General features: G+C 41.0%; 1 protein-coding gene and 1 long non-coding RNA gene across 5 annotated transcripts in view; one reads left to right on the top strand and one right to left on the bottom strand.

Moving 5' to 3' along the window:
- Positions 1-22,219, bottom strand: part of Adk (adenosine kinase) — a 424,911-nt gene that overhangs the window by 401,646 nt on the left and 1,046 nt on the right. The window contains exon 1 of one of the 4 annotated variants that reach the window (XM_070020637.1): positions 16,802-16,870. The exons of the other annotated variants lie outside the window; for them this stretch is intronic. The gene's annotated coding sequence lies outside the window, so the exon portion shown is untranslated. Of the gene's footprint in view, positions 1-16,801; positions 16,871-22,219 lie in introns of those variants that run through there. 4 annotated transcript variants of the gene reach the window in all.
- Positions 13,726-15,603, top strand: LOC138825686 (uncharacterized). Its single transcript, XR_011371490.1, has 2 exons — positions 13,726-14,736; positions 15,112-15,603. It is a non-coding gene; the product is annotated as an uncharacterized lncRNA (long non-coding RNA).

The raw sequence follows: 22,219 nt of genomic DNA, 5'->3' as shown, positions 1-22,219 counted from the left end.
GGGAGTATAAACTTGTTCAAACACTCTGGAAAGCAGTATCAAAGTTCCTCAAAAGACTAAACATAGAGCTCCTCTGTGACCCGGCAATCCCACTTCTGGGCATTTACCCAAATGACCTCAAACAAGGTAAAAGCTACCAGCAATAAGTATGTTTATCACAGTACTATTCACCGTAACTAAGATATGGAACCAACCCAGATACCCCTTGAATGGATCAAGAAACTGTGGTGTATACACACACACACACACACACACACACACACACACACACACACACACACACACACACACACACACACACACAATGGAATTCTATGCTTCCATCAGAAAAAAATGACACTGCCCCATTTGTAAGAAAATGGAAAGTCTTGGAAAAAATCATATTAAGTGAAGTAAACCAGACCCAAACAAAGTCCCATGATTTCCTTTCTTTGCAATCAATAGTATACATCTAGGATAATTTTAGCAGACAAGCAGAATAGCTCAATAAATATGTACATATGACCATATAAGATGATGCTAAGCGAAATGAAGACATGGACAGAAGAGATTTTTCTTTGTTTTGTTATTGTTTTCATGTACTATATGTGGTATATTCCCTGTTGTCATTGTATTTGAATTTGATATCCTGGTATTGTATATACATTTATCTGAATTAGGGAAGGAAACAGGAACAACAGAATGGTAAGACAAAGGACAAGGGGGGAACCAATGCAACAGCCATATTCACAAGATAATATAATGGAAATAATCTGTACAACTTGGAGGGGGAGGTTGTGTGGGTTGGGAAGGAGAAAATTGAGGGAAGGGTAACAAGTTTGATAAGAAATTACTTATTACCTTACTTACATAACTGTAACACATCTGTACATCACCTTGACAATAAAAAATTTTATTATTATGTCTAACTCCTACTACTTACCATTTCCACATAAGGGTAAAAATAAATGTATTCTCTAACAAAATATACCATTTTAATTTTAATTTTAATTTTTTTTAAATTCACTTCTACTTGATTGTTTTCATATAACAGAACCATTATCTAAAAAGTTTTCCTTAGTGTGGTATGGTGGAACACACATGTAATCCAGCAGACTGAGGCAGGAGATAGAGAGTTTATTAAGGTCAATCTGGGCTACCTAGTAGCATAATATCATTATTTTAAAAAGAAGGAGTTTGTGGAGGAGGGAGCATAGAGAGAATAGATTTCTCACTTTTTTCAAGAGTTTTTTTTTTTTTGGTAGTACTACAGTTTGAATTTGTTAAACAGGTGCCATACCACTTGAGCCATCACTTTAGCCCAAATTTCTTTCAAATTTCAACAAAAATTTAACAGTCTGATTGAATGGCAATTAAGAGAGGAACTAAGACCAAATGTAGTCTTCAGGCACTGTAAGGCAGCTCCAATTGTATGCTATACTGTATAGACCTTTTAGGTAGTGATAGGGAGCAAATTTAAGACATTACAGAACCTTCAAGCTTTAAACCATTTCTTCAACAACATAAAGTTATCAATATTGTACAGGAAAATACAGTACCTAAACTGAAATTTAAACTAAAAATAGATCTATTTCCCAAAGTAGGGGGAAAACACTATTAAAAGTAATCCGCTTTCGGAGGTTAGGGGTATAGTAGCCCAGTGTTATGCTCTACATTTGATCCTACACACGCACATGCATGTGCGTGCACACACATACATACACACAAAATCATCTTTCAAAGGGCAATAACAGAATTAAAAGTTTGGAAATCTAATTCAGTTCATTTCTGTAACAACTAAATCACAAAATCGTGAAATCTAACAAAATAATTGCATTAAGCTGCTAAATTTGAGGACAGGACATCAAATTCACTGTGAAAAGTCTATTTTACATTGCCATTCAACTCTGTATCCAATACATATAGCTAGCTCAAAGCATTCTTACTTATATTGGTATTTTTTATTCTCTATCCCTTTCCCTCTCTCTCTTTCTCTCCCTTCCTCCGTTCCTTCTTTCCCTCCTGTCCCTCTCTCTTCTCTTCCCTCTTTTCTTAAGTAGGATCTCACTATATAGACTGGCCTCAAACTTTTGATCCTCCTGCCTCAGCCTCAGTGTAAACACACACACACACACACACACACACACACACACACACACACACACATGATTTCTCTATTTCTATTTTACGTTGTATAACACAAATTAATTCACAATCTAGTTTGAAAAAATAGTCTATACTATACACTAGACAAAAAAGTTAATTAGAATCTAGGTATTCCTAATCTGAAACTCTTTCCTTTTACCATGCTAACAGCCAGCAGGTATTAAAGTTCATAATCAGAAGTTTCTCATAAGGTCATATACTTAAGAGCTAAGTGAACGCTAAAAAGGTACATGAGAGATGAAGAAATCACATCAGCCAAGAGGAAATGACTTTTCTCTATTTTTAACCATATGTTGTATTTCCCCATTCTGTATACAAATCTACACTTCCCTTCCTCCACTTCCTTTTTTTCCTAAGCTTAGCTATATAAAATTGAGGTTTAGAATATCAGATATATTTAAAGAAATGTTACAATCCTATTCTTAACAACAGGCTAACTAAACATCCCATCATATCACAGTTGATTTTTTAGTTATTTAGTTAATTCATTATTTAATTAGGTAGATTTGTTTGTTATTTGTATGGAGACAGACCCTCATTTTGTACCCAAGGCTGGCCTTACACTGGAAATAGTCCTGCTACAGCCTCCTTAATGCTGGGATTACAGGTGTGTAACCACCTACTGACAAAGGTTACTTTCTATAAACTATATGAGGTTCAAAGCTAACTGTTGATATGGTCATTTCAATTGAAAAAAGCCTTCCCATTGCTGCCATTTCAGAGTTGGTAGAATGTTTTTTATAGGATTTAAAGTATTAATAGTATTAAAAGATTAAAAGCTTTTTAGACGATTACTAGTAATTGTTCCATGTATAATATAGGAATACTTCTTGAAGAAAAGAGCCTGTTTAATTTTTTTTACTACAAATCACTGAATTTTGTTTGATTTGTGAAAATTGCAAAATATTGCTAAAAATATTAAAATGAGACAACTAGTCTGAACCTTATCTCATCATTTACTATGTGAACTTGGGCATATTAAACCCTCTAAGCCTGAGTTTTTCATCTGCAAAATAGTAATGATTATCTTATTTTTTTAACAGTAACTCCAAAGTCATAAGACTCAAATTGTTTTATCAATTAAAACTTATTAAGAATTGTCCCTTAAATAGAACATTTTTACTCTAAAACATAAGCAAAATTAGTTTGCACAATATTTGTTAATAAAAAAGTCTGCTCAAATTTCAAGCTCAATGAATGAGTCCATTTATAAAGTACATAATTAAATATATTTCACAAGAGAATGTTTATTCCTAGGGAAGGAGACTACAAATATGTAAGAAAAAAGGTAAAAATCTAAACACACATTGCCACAGGACTTCCTTAAATAGTGTGCTTATCTAGCACTTGTAGAATTCACACAACTTCTCAGTTTGTATATTCATAGTGTAATGTCAAGGCTGAGTCAGAAGTCATAAATGTACAAGGTGCTCCACTGTGGGACTCTTCACCTTCTTGATTTATTTCCTCAGCTAAAATAAGTCATCTGGTGGCCTTAGAGAGATCAGTAAGAAAATGTAAGTAAAGTACTTATCATCTTTGATTATTCTCACCTTTAAATGCTCCTAGGAAAACTGATACTTCATTTTGTACTCCAAAGTCTAGAACAAGGTATAAGGCCTGTTATCAAAATGTACAAGGTGGGCTGGGAAGGTGGCTCAGTGGTAGAGTGCTTGCCTTGCATGCACGAGACCCTGGGTTCAATTCCTCAGCACCACATAAGCAGAAAAAGCCAGAAGTGGTGCTGTGGCTCAGGTGGTAGAGCGCTAGCCTTGAGCTGAAAGCTGAGGGACAGCGCCCAGACCCAGAGTTCAGGCCCCACGACCAGCACACACACACAAAAAAATGTACAAGGTAGCAGGGCACCGATGGTTCACGCCTGTAATCCTAGCTACTCAGAAGGCTGAAATCTGATGATCATAGTTCAAAGCCAGCCCCAGCAGAAAAGTCTATGAGACTCTTATCTCCAATAAACCACAATAGAAAACCGGAAGTGACACTGCAGCTCAAGTGGTAGAGCATTCCCCTTGAGCTGAAGAGCTGAGGGACAGTGCCCAGGTCCAGAGTTCAAGCCCCCAATGGACCAAAAAAAACGACTTAGAAGGTACTAAGTAAGTAGATGTGTTCCACTACTGATATAACTTAACCTTTCTGGGAATCAATTCTCTGAACTGCATGACATAAACATTAGACTCTAACTTTACCCTCATTAGACACTAACAATCTGACTCTAAAATACGTTTCAAAAAAAAGTCACATGAAACTGAATCATCATCTTTTTTTCTTTTTTATGTTTTTTTTTTCTCCTTTTAATTCTAGGGTTTAAATTCAGTACCTTGCTCCTGCTAGGGAGGCACCCTTAACCACTGGATCCTTTCCACCAGACTCTAGAACTACCATTTCAAATTCACATCTGGAAGATCTTGAGATCAGCTTGCTGTTTTCATACTCAACACCCACTGTGATATGCAGGAACTAAGCTCTAGAAGGGAACATTTCCCACCCTCCTTAGGAATTTTCACTCAGCCATCTCCCACATCCTTCCCTATGCTCATTCCCAAACAGTCTTTGAAAATATCAAAGCAGCTTCTGGAAAAAGCTGAGAATCTGCCCCAACATGTTTTCTGAGTTAAAGAAGCAACATCTTGGCCAACTTTTCAAGAAAACAGTCTTCTACTTCTACAGGACACTAAAAGCCATCTCATGAATGTAATCATGCGTCACCAAGAACAGAGGTCAGAGGTATCAGGTCTCTATGTTTTTGTTTGTTTTTGTTTTTCCCCAGTAGTGGAAAAATGTACTCCTCTTATTTGTACTGAATACAGGGGAAGAATGCTACATAGGGAGGAGATTAAGTAATGACAAGTATCTGTAACTGCCAATATAGAAATCATCATATTTCTCTGCAGAAAGTTTCAAAATAAGGATAAACACACCCAAAGTCTATTTTACAACATGAAGATCCTATACTCCACCACAATCCAAGGTATCTAACCCTACTATTTTAATACTAAACATCTAATTACTGCTTGATTTATAATGTAACCATGTTCTATTATAACTCAAATTTAATATTCTAATTTCATACATTTGGATGAGCAAGTTCTAAGTAAAACAGATAAGATAAAGTATGTTGTTAGCATATATTAACATATGCCTCAATATGCCTTATCCAGGTTACCATGCTAAAAAGACAAAGACAAAACCACAAGTATAATCTGGCAATCTTCCTATGATTTTATGGCCAAACTAAGAATTAAAAATGATAACTAAGGTCTCACTTCTACTAAAGAAAAGCAGTTTCACAAGCCAGGCACAAAGGTTCACTCCTTTTATTCCAGCTACTCTACAAGCAGATATTGGGAAGTAGGAGTGTTCAAGCCAGCCCAGTACAAAAAAAAAGTAAGATGCCAACTGAACAAATAAGGCAGGCTGTGGTACATAGGCAGAATTGTCATCCAAAGCCAGCTATGGGCAAAACAACAAGACCTTATCTGAAAAATAAAGTATAAAAGGTTGGGATGTAGCTCAAGTGGCAATCTCTAATGTGGCTAACTTCAAAGACAAAACACATGTGGACTGTTTATTTGTAAAGGGGATAATCTTCTTGTATTTCTATCAGATGGTTCTTCAGACTTCAGTTTCATGGGTTAGAGAGTAAAACAGTTTATTTTAGTTTATCAAGATTAAAGGAATTTGAGAAAATTTCAAACATTTTTATTTGATTCATTTGCTCCATCTTGTTTTCAAGTGAACCTCTCTGCATAAGTCAGTAAGTAGTCTTTTAAAAGACTATTTGTGGCCAGGAATGGTGGTGCATTATCTATAATCTCAGCATTCTGAAGATTGAGGCAAGAGGATGGAGAGCTGAGGCCAGCCTGAGCTCTATATTTAGCAAGATCCTATCTCAAGGGGAAAAAGAGAAAAGGAATGGAGGAAGAGAGGGAGGAAAAGAAGATAGAAGGAAGGGAAGGAAGGAGGAAGAGAGAAAGGAAGGGAGGGAGGGAAAGTGGGAGGGAAAGGTGGGAAAAGATCAGACCACTTATAGCTAATACTAAGTTATTAGTTACATAACACATTGTGTTACACAGTATACTAAATTCAGAACACTGCTGACCATCATTGCTTTCCGAAGTTCTAATTAACTCAGAGGAAAGAGACTTATCATTTTGACCAGTCACTGAGATCTTTGTAAATCCACTCTTCTAGAAAATCCACTCCACCAAATAAGCAGCTCTACTACATTGAAAAACAAAACACTGGCCAGAGGGCTTTAACAAAATGTTACTGTTTGCCTGGCTCAGACTTTTAATCCTAGCTGAAATCAGCAGACAGAGGTTCAAGGACAGCAGGGCAAAATGTTCAAGAAACACTATCTCAATGGAAAAAGCTAGGTGTGGCAGTATGCAACTGTCATCCCAGCTATAGCACAAACATAAATCAAGGATTTCATTCCAAGCCAACCCAGACAAAAATGGAGCCAAAAAAGGCCTGGCAGCGTGGCTGGAGCCAAAGAGTGAGTATTTGCATAGTAAACACAAAGCCAAAGGGGTGGGGATGGGGTGAGAACTAGGAAAAGTAGATTTGATCTGAGGGGTTTTCCCCAGAGACATTACAAAACTGCTCACCCTAGTCAATGATAGCTCTTTGTAGTCACCATAAAGAACAGATATGCAACCTAGAACTGTTTTCCTCTTGCCTGTACTGTCCTCCAATACCAGTTTGATTTTTGTACACAGACTCACTCTGTATAACACAGAAAACAAATGGTCAAAGAACCATGAAATATTTAAGGTAAGGTCATAAAGAGCTAAGTTTTTACAGCAAATATACAAATCTATTTTGCACCACTAAGTGCTATAAATATAACATTAAGATGTCTTTAAGGTCTTAAGAATTCATTAATTCAACCAAACATTAGAGCCTGTTATATTGAAATGATCAGTTACAAGGCACAAAGCATTATTCAACCAGTTTCCTTACTTTAGGTGGGACAGGTGCATACTGCATACTGCAACGTGGAGAGTACAAACAGCACAGAAGCCATTTCCAGGCTGAGTAAGAATTTTATCAAGATAAAAGACCTCACCTAGACCTTGAGGAACAAAACTTTGTGTTTGATTTATTTGAAGGAGAAGGGAGTTGGAAAGGAGGAAGGTTGTAACTTTGGGTGGGGTGAGGAGGTAATTGGCAGGAATAGGATTTGAACTCAGAGCCACTTTAGCCACGCTTCTCTCCCCCCAAGTCCTCGAAGGCTGTTTTAAAATAGATTTTCCACAATATATTTATCGATTATATATTATATGACACCATGTGCCTCCTCATTCTACAAGGTCTAGGTAGAGATGCTGATTACAGTGCCTCTCTCAAATCTCATCAAGTTTCCCCACATATATGAACACTGCCTATACTCTGGTCCCCCAGATACACAAACACTTACATTACACACTATCACCACAACAGACTTAGGAGAGTGAGTGATAATGTTGCAAAATTAGCCAAAATTGTAACCTTTGATACAGCAAATGGTTCAATGATAGGTATGTAATCTAAGTAGGGCTGCTCAGGATTCTCTCAAAACTGATGAAGGTGGAAAAAGTGCCTTTGGACTTATGAGATTTTTTTCCTCTTACTGAAACAGTATATTGAGAAATAAATCCAGTACCAGAACAAAATATAAGCAAGATATGCACTCCCATAGAACCATACTTATAGATGGACTTCCCAATTAGGTGAGTCAACAGAATCAGAAACACAAAAGGCCACTACAAGAATGGAACAAAGCCCAGCCTCAACCTCTAAAAGACAAGTAGTCATCTTACCACTCAAATAAAATTTTTGATAATTCCCTAATTTGGTGAATGACTAAAGATCACAAATTACCTTCATATCTGTAATCCTGTGCCTTCAGGTAACAGCAAAATTTCAGAGTTTAAATATAGCGTGCTGACAGAATGGATCTCATTAATCCAATTACCAAGTGCTTGAGAAGGCAACAATTTCTTACATAGTAATTGCTATACATAGCATCTTCATTCTAGAAAAAATATGGAAATCGGCATGCATGCAACCAAAGCCAAAATGCAAATGAAATTCATATGTTCTCATTGAAAGCTAGTTGTGTTCTAGATCAGAACTTTATGAACCAATTTTAAGAGAAACCAAAAGAATAAAAGAAAAAAACCCAAAAGAATAAAACATCAGAAATAATACATACACAAGGGCAACAACTCAAAATCAGCTTTGGGAAGTATTCAGAAAAGTTATTTTCTCAAGTACTATGTGAAACATCAGTTACTATCACTTCTGTAAAGCAGACTTCCAAAGTTCAGAGCAACAGTCTTCTCCTTAATCACTTACTATTAAGGAGAAAAAAATGCCAAATAACCCAATGAATATGGTAAAGTGCACCAAAAAACATCTTGAAATAAACATCTATTTTGTTTTTACAAAGTGCAGACTAGAAAATGGAAGGAAAAAAAATCCAACAATTGACTGGTGAGAAATCATTGTTTCTGCTAATACCAAACTTTCTAAACTGACCATATTTAAATATTTAATAAAGGGCTACAATCTCTCTTGGATCTGAAGCCAGGTATGTTTTAGAATTTAGAACTTTTCAGGCTCTAGGAAGGCTGACAATGTGTGTGTGTTAACATATTTTCCAAAATGCTCAGGCAGAATTTGTAGCATGCCATTGACACTCCCATATTTCTAGAGCAGAGTATATGTATGTCAGACTAACTAATACAGCTCATTTCATTGCCAAATAATTCATTTCAAACTTCAAAAAAAGAAAAAAGAAAAACAACCTTCCAGTTTCTAGAGTTCTGAGATTACAACCTGATGTCATAAGAATTCCCTTACAAAGTTTTATATGTATAAGGAATCCCAGAGATCCATTCTACAAAGGTGATACTTAGCCAGCCACTCAGCACTTAGCTGTTTACATATTCAAGGCACATTAAGTTTCTCCAGGCTCAAAATAAGAATCATAATTGTAAGGTCCATTCCTGGACGACGAACAGACCTCGCCCAGTACCTGCGTTACCTAGGCAACTGGGATACCTGGAAGAGGTCACGTCCGCATCTGCTGAGGTCACATCCTAACCTGATGTGGCCACACCTTTCTCCCACCTGATCCCACTTCCCTTTACCTGGACACACCCTTCCCCGCCCCCTACCCTATATAAGGCCTAAACCGCCGCCAGACCGCCCTCTTTTTTTCTTTTGCCAGCCGCGTGGAGTGCCAACCTTGCCTGGTCCCAGCAGGTCTACTGAATAAACCCCTTACCTGAATACCACGTGCGTGGTGCAGTTTCAGTTCTTACTCGGTCACCTCTTTTTAAAAACCTAACATAAATGGTGCCGTGACTCGGATAAAGGGCTTAAAGTCAGGACAGCCGAGATTCCTCTCTGTTTTTTTTCTTTTTTTCATTTTTGTTTTTCCCTTTTTGCTCTGAGGAATACCCACAGTTCTGACGGCCTTTTATGAACCCGTCTATCTGCTGCGGACACAGTGCATCAATTCTATTGCTGGCCTCTGCATCTTCCTCGACACTTCTACATTTTGGTGAGTGACCTGCTCCCTAAGGGGTCTCTGTCGTTCAGTCTCTTTACAGATACCACGCCGGAGAACCTACTAGGCCTTTACTTGACTCCGGTTGTTTGTCACTTCTCTCTAGAGGGCTCGGTGGTAAATTGGGACACCGCTTCCATTCAGTAAGCCCTCCTTCACTCACTAAATTTTTCCCCCTACGTTTTTCTCTTTTGCATTTCTAATGGGTTGTTGTAAGTCACGCCCAAAGGAGGAAACTCCATTGAAATGCCTCCTGCGTTCCCTGGACGTCTTGTCTATTGACTGCATCGACAAGAAACGCCTGATTTATTATTGCACTCAAGTTTGGCCACAGTACCAACTGGATAATCGTTCTCGATGGCCCAGAGATGGGACTTTGGACTATGTCATTCTCAGAGATTTAGACGATTTTTGCCGTCGTAATGGTAAATGGTCTGAGGTCATTCATATTCAGCCATTCTTTGCTCTCCGGGACAACCCGGCCCTATGCCAATCATGCCCGGCCTTTCCACTCCTCCTGGCACGTGGAGAACCCAACTCTAGCGCAGGGCTCCCTCCGGAGCCTGAGGTGCCTGACCCTCTTTTTGACTCTGCCCCTCTTCCTGCTGAGCATCTGGTGCCTTCCCCACCTTCTTCACTCTCCTCTCCTTCACCCTCTATCTCCTCCCCCCCTGCAGCTCACACCCGGTCTCGCACTGGTGGCACACAACCTCCACCAGACCCCCTGTGCCCTTTGCGAGAGGTGGCAGGGGCTGAAGGTGTAATTAGGGTGCATGCGCCATTCTCAATGTTTGATATTGCTCAGATTGAGAAGCGGCTGGGATCTTATGCCCAAGATTCTAATAATTATGTCAAGCAGTTTAAGAACCTGGCTCAGACCTATGACCTTACTTGGCAGGACATATATCTAATGCTATCCTCTACCCTTACTGCTGAGGAAAAAGAAAGGGTGTGGACTGCAGCCCAGGCACATGCCGATGAAGCTCACCGCCTAGATATTAACTTTCCAGTGGGAGCAACAGCTGTGCCTAGGGAAGAGCCCAATTGGAATTATCAACATAATGCTCCTGGGCGGGAAAGCAGAAATAGGATGATAACTTGCTTAGTGGCTGGCCTTCAAAAGGCAGCCTATCTTCCTGTTAATTACGACAAATTAAACCACATTACTCAAAGGCCCAATGAAAACCCGGCGGAATTTCTTGAACGCCTTACAGTAGCGCTCCAGCGCTATACAAGGCTGGACCCAGAGTCACCAGAGGCTAAGGTGGTTCTCAATACTCATTTTATTGCCCAATCAGCCCCCGATATTAGAAAAAAGTTAAAAAAGGCTGAGAACGGTCCTCAGACCCCTCAACGAGATCTGGTGAGTATGGCATTTAAAGTTTTCAATAATCGAGAGGAACAGGAGATTGCCGATAAGACAGCCCGTGAGAGGGAAAACTATCAAATCCTGGCTGCTGCCATCCGGCCTCCTCTGAGGAGACGCACCCAACAAACACCACCTGGAGCATGCTTCAAGTGTGGGCAAGAGGGCCACTGGGCGAAATTCTGTCCCTCACCACGACCTCCACCTGGACCCTGCCCAAGGTGTGGACAACAAGGACATTGGGGAGTCGATTGCCCCTCCTCACCTCCACAAGGTAGGCCAGCCCCTCCCCCACCCCGCCCACCCAGGCAGGCGGAGCCAGACCGGTCGGAGATTTTCTGCTTGGCTACAGAATGAAGGTGCCCAGGGCCACCTGCTCCCAACAACCAGACCATCACAATGACGGAGCCCAGGGTGTGTTTCTATGTAGCCGGTAAGTTAATATCTTTTCTCTTGGATACGGGAGCGACTTACTCGGTGCTATGTCAATATACAGGCAAGACTTTTCCCTCCCAGATCTCGGTGGTGGGTGTAGATGGCCTACCTACCTGTCCCCCAACTACGGGACCAGTATCATGTAAAATAGAAGACTTTCCTTTTTCACACTCCTTCCTAATCCTACCTCACTGTCCTACCCCACTCCTAGGAAGGGACTTGCTCTCTAAATTTCAGGTCTCCCTTTCATTCCATATCCCCAAACAGCCCACACCTGTTCTACTTTTGTCTTTAGATGAACCTCCACCTGTAACTTCCCAACTAAATCCTTTCCCTTTACCTCCAGATCTTGTCAACCCTCTTATCTGGGATACTTCCACTCCTACTATGGCTAGACACCATACTCCTGTCCTCATTAAACTTAAAGACCCTACCCATTTCCCTGGTACTTCCCAATACCCCATTTCCCTTAGGCACAGGCAAGGTTTAAAACCCATCATCCTTCGCCTTCTTAAACAAGGACTTCTCAGACCCACTAACTCCCCCTTTAACACCCCTATCCTGCCAGTAGTTAAACCTGATGGGACCTATCGCCTAGTCCAGGACCTGCGCACTATTAATGCTGCAGTCCTTCCCATTCATCCTGTTGTGCCTAACCCATATACTCTCCTTTCACAGATACCTCCTGGTACCACCCACTTCTCGGTGCTGGACCTCAAGGATGCATTCTTCACAATCCCCCTGCATCCTGACTGCCAAGATTTCTTTGCTTTTACTTGGGTGGACCCAGACACTTCAAGGGCACAACAGCTGACCTGGACGGTCCTCCCTCAAGGGTTTCGAGACAGTCCCCATTTCTTTGGACAGGCTTTATCAAAGGATCTCCTCTCTCTTCAGGTGTCTCCTAGCATTGTTCTCCAGTATGTGGATGATCTTTTGCTTTGCAGCCCTTCCTTTGAGTTGGCTCGCCAACATACAGCTGACCTCCTCAACTTCCTGTTGACAAAAGGATATAGAGTCTCTCCTTCAAAGGCCCAGATAGCAAAGTCAGAGGTATCTCGGAAACTCCTCTTCCTGACCCAGAAGACACCTGGTACATCGATGGCAGTTCCACATCTACCTCTTCAGGAAGCCGAGTTGCGGGCTATGCCATCGTTAATAACTCTACCATTCTTGAAAGCAGCCCTCTGCCCCCTAGCACTACCTCACAAAAGGCAGAACTTATAGCTTTAACTAGGGCCTTAATTCTAGCCAAGGGCCGGAAGATCAATATTTATACAGACTCAAAATATGCCTATCATATTCTCCATTCTCATGCAGCAATTTGGAAGGAACGTGGCTTCCTGACCACCAAAGGGACTCCCATAACTAATGCCTCACTTATTCTTAAACTATTAGAAGCTGCTTCCCTTCCCCAACAGGTTGCGGTCATCCACTGCAGAGGACACCAGACAGGATTGGATGCCATTACAGTCGGCAATTCAAAAGCAGACCGGGAGGCAAAGCTAGCAGCCCAGAGACAACTCCAGGGACAACTTCCAGCTCCCTTGCTTCTGGTATTGCCTTCAATTCAACCCTCTTATACCCCACAGGAGATCGAGGAACTTATGCACCAGGGAGCCTCCCAGGAAGCACAGGGATGGTGGTCTCTGGAAGGACGAGTTGTTCTTCCTGAGACACAAGCAGACAGCTTTCTTTCCCAGGTTCACCAGGCGCTGCATATTGGATACAAGCCTCTCTCCCACCTTCTTAAACCTTTAATCCATTGCCCTAGCCTAACTACTCGACTAAAGGCTATTACCCAAGCCTGCCCCACGTGTTCTCTTACTTCCTCACAGGGTGGTCTCCGACCAGCTGCATTCCCCACACACCAAGCACGGGGACACACCCCAGGGGAAGACTGGCAGATAGACTTCACTCACATGCCCAGATGTAAGCGGCTCAAATACCTTCTAACTATGGTTGATACCTTTTCAGGATGGATTGAAGCCTATCCCACAACGTCGGAGACAGCTGACACAGTTGCCTCTGTCCTTATTAAAGAAATTATTCCTAGGTTTGGCTTACCCAGGTCACTTCAATCTGACAATGGACCTGCTTTCATCTCCAAAGTGACCCAACAGGTGGCATCCTCTCTAAACATCCAGTGGAATCTTCACATTCCTTATAGGCCTCAGTCTTCTGGAAAGGTTGAAAGAGCTAACGCGCTCCTTAAGACACAACTTACTAAACTTTCTCTAGAGCTCCAACAATCCTGGCCAGAACTGTTACCCCTGGCGCTCACCCGCTTACGTGTTTCTCCCCGCAGCCCTACTTTCCTCAGCCCCTTTGAGTTAATGTATGGAAGACCTTTTCTCCTAGGTAATTTCCCTACTGACAATACCAAAACTCCACTAATAGACTACCTTCCCGTCCTAACCTTTCTTAGGCACATGCTGCGCCAACATGCTGACCAGTGTCTCCCTCAGCCTCATCAAGGCCCCTTTCCCACTCCCCCAATTTTGCCTGGTGATCAAGTGTTTCTCAAGACCCTTAATCCATCTGGTTTACACCCTAAGTGGACAGGCCCTCACCAGGTTCTGCTGACCACCCCCACAGCAGTCAAGCTCAAGGGACAGCCACAGTGGATTCACCTGTCAAGAATAAAAAGGTCTCCTGCTCCTGCCCCTTCTATGCCAACACTGACTTCGAGGTACACCTGTTCCCCCCTTGGGCCTACCAAGGTAAGGCTATCTCGCATCCCTGAAGATCCGGGTGAGTAACACTGAGCTAACTGCTCTCCTCCCCAAAGACCTCACTACCTCATCCCTTAGGTCACCTCCAAGCCATGGACATCCAATCTTTTCTTTCCAGTAATATATTTGCTTTTCATCTTTGTTCAGCCCCCTGCCTGAGAAGACTTCCTCCAGACTTCATCTAAGAGACTCACTTCTTGCAGACATCATGGAACTGGCAGACCAGGAAGCAGTCACCTCCTACTAGGTCACCTCTCTTCCCCCCCCTTTCCTTTTTCAGCCATGCTTCTCCACCATGCTGGGTGGGACTACAGTTCAGTAACTTCTTTTCCTGCCTGAATAGCGCATGGTGTTCTTTTCATCTACCCAATAACTACCCCTTTTGTGTGAACCAAAGTGCCTTGACACCATGCGAGATTTTTCACCAATACCATTTCTGGCCTTCACATCCACGTCCACACCACTTCTCTACTCTGGTGAGTGAAACTACTCTACGGCTCTCTGTCACTCAGTCTCTGTCCAGACGTGGCGCCACGCCAGAGAGCTCCTACGGCCTTTAGCTGAAAGGCCGGTCACCTCTGAAGCCGAGGACGCTTGGCTTTGGGGGCTTGGCCATTTCTCTCTAGAGGGCTCTGGGGGAAGTCGGGACGCCGCTTCTGCCTGGTCAGCTCTTATTCACTCACCAGACTGACTCTACTTTTTGGCTTGTGCCCTGAAGAGTGTGACGCAGGCTGGGTCCCGGGGACCCTCCCCTCTAGGTTCCCTCTCAAAGGCTAGCCATTCTAGGTTTAAAAATTGTCAGAGTTTCCATTTGTTCAGGTTTCCGTCAATGCCTCATGAAACTTCTCCAGACTCCGTCCAACAGACTCGCCTCCTCCAGACTTCATCGAGGAATCAACACCCAAGTGACAGCTGCAGCCTGCTGCCTTCTCCCAGCATGGACCACATCCCAGCCTTTTACCCCTACGACGCCCCTTGTCAGCAGGAAGTAGCCAGAGAGAGTCTTCGCCCTTTTTCATAATTATCAAAAGGCTGGAATGTAAGGTCCATTCCTGGACGACGAACAGACCTCGCCCAGTACCTGCGTTACCTAGGCAACTGGGATACCTGGAAGAGGTCACGTCCGCATCTGCTGAGGTCACATCCTAACCTGATGTGGCCACACCTTTCTCCCACCTGATCCCACTTCCCTTTACCTGGACACACCCTTCCCCGCCCCCTACCCTATATAAGGCCTAAACCGCCGCCAGACCGCCCTCTTTTTTTCTTTTGCCAGCCGCGTGGAGTGCCAACCTTGCCTGGTCCCAGCAGGTCTACTGAATAAACCCCTTACCTGAATACCACGTGCGTGGTGCAGTTTCAGTTCTTACTCGGTCACCTCTTTTTAAAAACCTAACAATAATATACATGTTCAATGAGGCAAAGTTACAAAAAAAAAAGTAATTTAAAAAGTACCAAAAATTCACAATCTTTCCCCCTAAATATAATCAATATTAATATTATTACTTGTACAAGGTGGGAGGGTCTCACTATGTTACAGGCTGGCTCTGAACTCCTGGGCTCAAGCAATCCTTCTGCCTCAGCTATCTGAGTAACAGAGATAACACTGGCACACTGGGACAGTCAGTTATCACTATTAAATTTTTGGTGACCAAATTTTCACTCTTTCTACACACATTAATATCAATCCTCTACAGTTTTAGTACATTTTTTTTTTCATCTTTATGTTTCTGGGAATCACACACAGGACCTCACATATATTAAATAAGTGCTCTACCACTCCCAAGCCCAATACTTTGTTCCAGTTCATTTGTTTTCCATCTAAACACATCTGGTCTAGAAGTTAAGCCAGCAGCCTATCTTGTTTTACTGTTTTAACTTCAAAAACTCTGACTTTATTTTATGTAACTATTATATACCTATTTTTTTATTCATACCATGTTGGGTTTCAGGGGGGAGTTTTGTGGGTTTTTTAAATGCATCTTCAATTTTAATACAAAAATGCATACACAATGGAGACTGTCATTAATAGCATGTTTTTATGACCAGTTGTTTTTTGAAGGATTTTTTTAAATATTGTCATTTTAAACTCTAGGGCTTATATTTGTTTGTTTTTTGGTGCTAGTCCAGGGTGCTATACCCTGAGCTTCTTTTGCTCAAGGCTAGTCTTTCAGACTTTCCTGCCTGAGCTGGCTTTGAACTTATCTCAACCTTTGAACAGATCTCAACCTTCTGAGTAACTAGGGTTACAGGCATGAGCCACCGGCACCAGCTTCTCTCTAATATTTCTATTAAATTTTGAGTAATTCTATATCCTATGGCTTAAAAAAAACAACACCTATTTTTCTAAGTAAGGGAACTTCTTGTGTTCTTACAGACCCAGATTCTCTCCTCTTTTACTAGTAGTTTTGAGGTGGGCCACACCTACTTACACAGCCCATGACCTCTAAGCCTGGCTGGTGCTCTTGTACTAGGTGATAGCAGGAAATTTACAGTTCCTGAGTCTGAGCCATCTGGCAAATTGGCTACTTCTGTACTCACTTCAGGTCCAAAGCTTTTAAAAGCAACAGCAGGGAGCAGATGAGTTCAGCCTTCTTTCATCCAACTGCAGACCTGCTCCTAGTCTCATCCAGTGTATCTGGCTTCCATTCCTTGTGTAGTTATTTCTACCAGCTCTGGAATCTAGAATCTAACTACATGTTCTGTCTCCATTGTTAGTATCTGGAGATGTTTTACCTTGAGTATTACTATTCTACTCTTTGTTTTTTTAATTGAGGGGGCGGGGGACAGGGTAGTTGAGACAGGTTTATTTAGTCAAACAAAACCATAATAATAACAACTAGCATTCATTAAGCACATATACTTTATATTTATTAAGACTTTCACAGCTATCTTATGAAGTACTTACTGTTATTAAATGCATTTTATGGGGCTGGGAAGGTGGTTAACTGGTAGAGTGCTTGCCTTGTATGCGTGAAGCCCTGGGTTCGATTCCTCAGTACCACATAAACAGAAAAAGCCCGAAGTGGCGCTGTGGCTCAAGTAGCAGAGTGTTAGCCTTGGGCAAAAGAAACTCAGGGACAGTGCCCAGACCCAGGACAGGCAAAAAAAAAAAAAAAAGAAGCATTTTATGGTCATGAAGGCAGAGGCCTAGGGCAAATAGACAATTTTCCCAAGATCACCAACTAATAAGAACCAAGAGTCCATCCATATGTCTAATTTGAGAAATCATGTTCTTAACCTCCATCCTGACCAGAAAACTCTTTATAATTTTGGTTCTCTTATCCTCCTACTTAACTGTGAACATTCTGTACACAGGCAGGATTTTCATCAACAAAATAAAAATGGAGCCATATTCTGGACCCATGTTTTATTTAGTGCTACTCAATCTAGGCCTATACCTGTCAGAAACACACTCTTCAATGCTCAATTTTTTTCTTAGAGCCTTAGCTCCAAGAACCTCCATGCTTGTCCCTGGGTTCCCAGAACCATCCATGCAAGCTTTCCTCTGCCCTCATATGTAATGCCCAGAAAAGGACATTCTTAAGGCATTCATACAAAGTATCTCAGAGAGTCTTGTTTTTCCATTCTTTCATAGCCCAAAACCTAAATCTTAAAGGATTAAATACTAATTTAATATAAGTAAAAGGCATGCAATAATCCCAAAATAGTCAAACCCAATTTTAGGCTCCACTAATAAAAGTATAGGGTTTTGAAAAGTGAAGGTTATCAGCCCATCTATATGTAAAAAAAATAGTTTAACAGCTACTAAGGACCAGGCAATATGTAATATAATAGGAACCCATTTGTTTTTGTCTTTTTCTAGTTGTATATATTTTTCTTCTTTAATCCTCATTGCAGACCGCTCTGAGAATCAGATATACAGTTTAAAAAAATAAAAGTACTCTTCAGAAAGTTTAGTAAAGGAGGAAAAAAGTGATATGGAAGAGATTATTGATATGGAAGAGTCCTTACACTGTTGTTCCTAGGTTTACTACCCAATTTTAAAACACAGGGTCCACTGTGAAGTAGAGGATAGAAGAATAAAAAGGGTCTACAGAACTTAAATGCCTAGGAAGCAGTATTTGGGAAGAGCTCAATATTTGCTGATTAGAAAATTGCAGCTGTTTCCCTCTTAATATTACTTAAAACCATGAACCTTAAACAACCTGTAATTGCTATGTCAGAGGAAGTTATAGGCTTTTTGAACTCAGTGCTTTCTGAAATCAATTCTAGAGCTTACAATTATTTGCTATAATGAATAAGCAGAGCTGTGCCTAAAGAAAATAAAAAGAACATGAAAGTGGAGGCGGAGCTACTAGTTAGGAAGCCAATTCAAAATCTAAACATTTTGTGTGAAAATGGAGCAATGAAGCTTGTTGAGATCGGTTTGGGGATAGGGAAAGGGAATGAGGGAGTATGACAGAGGGTGAATCTGATCAAGGTACATTGTATGCATAAATGAAATCTTGTACAACTAATTGATGCCAATTACAAAATATATTTTCAAAAAATCTAAACAAAAGAGACAGTAAAGTCACAAACAGTGAGGTTCCTGCTATCATTAACAGGTGCAGGAGCCATGGGGAATATGCAAATTTAAACAACAGATAATTTGGCTTGGTATATGTGATTTTCAAGGTCAGCAAGTCATTCAGATGGTGATACATAATAGACAGTTAAAATTAGGCTCTGAGGTACAAAATATGTAAAAGTGTTCAATAAGAAGCCTGGACCCCTACACCCTCAGCTCCGGTCACCGAGCCAATCACCAGGCAGCTCACCAACAGAGGGTCTCTGCCTCCAAATGATCCTTCAAAGGCAGATATCCCACTTCACTCTTGCTTAACTTCTAGTCATCTGTAAGAATTCTCAGGTATCATTTTTCCAAACCCCACTTAGTTCTCACCAGGAAAATGGTACCAGGAGAATGGGTCCTACCTTCCGCTCTATATATACCCAGTTTTTAACACCTCACCTAAAATAGCATGTACTTGAAAGACATAGAGAGAACAGACATGGCATGTGCTCACCACGACTTGGAAAGCACAGTATTCTCTTAGAGGTGACCGCTGTAGAAATGAACTTGGATAAGATTTCCAAAGGAAAGACAACTAAGTAGTCCTAAATATAGGTAGTCATCATGGAAGGACTTCAACTAGGGAACAGATCCCAAAATGTTTCCTGAATTCTTTCAGCCCTAAATACCTCACCTGTAACACAATGACCATTATTCCTACCTCATATGGTGCTGAGAGGCTTAAATGAGGTAGCACATATAAAGCAACTATTATAGGCATATAGCACTCATTTACTATTCCCTTCTTCCTAAACCCACCTAAAAACATGATAGAACCCGACCCAATTTCTTTCTTTTTTCCTTTCTCATTCTTTTTTCTTTTCTTTTCTCTCCTTTCTCTACCTCCCTCCCTACCCTATGTTCCTCCCTTTCCTTCTTTCCAGGGTCTTATTATGTAGTTCAGATTGCTTTTGAACGCTTAACCCTGAAAAAGAACTACTGCCCTAGAGCTAGGCACCTATAATCCTAGCTATTCAGAAGGCTGAGATCTAAGTACTTAAGATCAAAGCCAGCCCAGTCAGGAAAGTCTGTGACTCTTAGCTCCAGAAAGCCACAACTAGAGCTGTGGATGGATGCTAACCTTGAGCAAAAGGCTAAGACAGCGGCCAGGCCTTGAGTTCAAGTCCTAGTACCATTAAAAACAAAAAACAAAAACAAAAAACTTCTGGTGACATACTAAAACCATAAAAAGAAAGTTGGGGATATAGTTCGGTAATAAAAAGATTGCAGTTGCCTAGCATACTTAAGTCTGCAAAAATAAATACATAAAAGTAAGTTAAAATTTAAAAGATTTAAAAAAAGAACTACTACACTTAGATCTGAAATGATAAAAATCCTAAATTCTTTCATTAATATCTACAAAAACAGCTCAATAATTTACTTGTTCCCAATGGACTGTTTTCTGTTCTATACAATAGATGAGACATACAATGTATAAAGCATTCTTCTTAACAGGTAACCAAAACTGATAGCTACCCTTTGCTATCAAGCAAGTCATCACAGATCAGCTAAGTCCAACCCAATAAAATATCATGTGAAACTCTGAAAATCAAACTATTACAGTGTAATAAAAATAGAAACAGCCAATCCCAAGAGTCTACAATTAAGATTTGTCCCAGTAATCAAAATATCTACTCCATTGACTTTGAGTCTGAAGGCAACACTATGTTAACATGTATGTATAAAATGAATTTTGATTGCATAAGGAATTTTATAAGTTTTAGACAGACACTAAAGACAAATCTGTGCCTTTCTCCTTGTTGGTAAAATGCAGATAATTATGGCATTAGCCTTATAGGATAGTTAAGGGGTAAGTTATATTATGTGAAATGCTGAAACAGTGTCTGGCATATACATATCTGAGTAGTAAACAGTAGTAGTTATTCTTTTAAAGGATGCATAAGCAAACAGAAGCATGGCTGGGTAGAGTCAAATAATGAACATGCACTCAGATGCCTTGCATTCATGTTCCTATTTCTTTAATGCTTTTGGTTTGGACTTCAGTGTTTGTTGTCCTTTTTAAATCATAGAGCTGTCTAATATGATAGGAAAGCATTGTGAAAATAAACCACCAGCATTGCATTTTTAATTAAGAGAAAATACAAGGTCTGTGTTTTAGAAGCATAGTAGGGAAAAGTTGAATCATGCCATTTGGTGGAAGCCTCTCAAAGGATATACTTTTTAAGGATAAGTACATGCCTTAAACTCTGGTAGGTCTGATTTAAAAGCCCTGAATGCCATCATACCTTATTGCCCCCACATCTTTGCAATCCCAGCACTTGGGAGGCTGAGGCAGTAGGATTGCACTGGAGGCCAGCTTAGACTTTGTAGCAAGACTGCTTGTTGTTGTTGTTGTTGTTGTTGTTTAAAGCCCTGGCTTTTTTCTAAATTTGAAGGCTTAAAAAATAACTACCTGAGAGGCAGAGATTAGGAGAATGGTAGTTTAAACCCATACAGTGCAAAAACGTTCACAAAACAATAGAAGCACCCCAAGCCGTGACTCACACCTGTAATCCTAGCTACTCAGGAGATCTGAGGATCGTGGTTCAAAGCCAGCCCAGGCAATAAAGTCTGTGAGACTCTTACCTCCAATTAACCACCAGAAAACCAGAAGTGGCTCAGTGGCTCAAGTGGCAGAGCTGAAGAGCTCAGGGACAACTCCCAGGCCCAGAGTTCAAGCCCCACAACAGACAACAACAACAAAAAAATTGTAAATAAATAAAAGTTGGGTGATGGTCATTCTAACTATTCAGGAAGCATAAACGGGAGGATCAAAGTTTAAGCCTGCCAGGGCTTAACTAACGTCTACTGGAAAAACAACTCAAACAGAAAGGGTTAGCTAGAAATGTGGCTCAAGTGGTAGGGAACACCTTTCTAGCAAGCACATGGCATACGTTTAAACCACAGTACCACTACCAAAAAAACAACAACAACAAAAGAGTAAATAAAAATAAGACATCTGAGTTACTTTTTTTTTTTTAATATTCTTGGTACTAGAGAGGCACAGTAACACTTTGGGGGCAGTAGGAACATATTAAAGACACTGGAAGAGATTTGGTCCTTCTCCACTCAAAACAGCATTAAACGCCAGGTGCCAGTGGCTCACGCCTGTAATCCTAGCTACTCAGAAGGCTGAGATCTGAGGATCGCGGTTCAAAGCCAACCCCGGGCAGAAAAGTCCCTGTGGGACTCTACCCTCCAATTAACCACCAGAAAACCGGAAGTGGCGCTGTGGCTAAAGTGATAGAGCGCTCGCCTAGAGCTGAAGAGCGCAGGGACAGCGCCCAGGCCCAGAGTTCAAGCTCCGTAACTGACCCCCCAAAAAAAGCATGAACACACTATCCGGCCCCAAAAATTCTCAATTGCCTTATTTTTTTTGT

The sequence above is a fragment of the Dipodomys merriami genome, unplaced genomic scaffold (genome assembly GCF_024711535.1).
Source record: "Dipodomys merriami isolate MVZ:Mamm:240054 unplaced genomic scaffold, mDipMer1.0.p SCAF_14, whole genome shotgun sequence".
Classification (NCBI taxonomy): Eukaryota; Metazoa; Chordata; class Mammalia; order Rodentia; family Heteromyidae; genus Dipodomys; species Dipodomys merriami.
The sequence above is the reverse complement of the archived record's forward strand: the minus strand, read 5'-3'. Positions and strand labels throughout refer to the sequence as shown.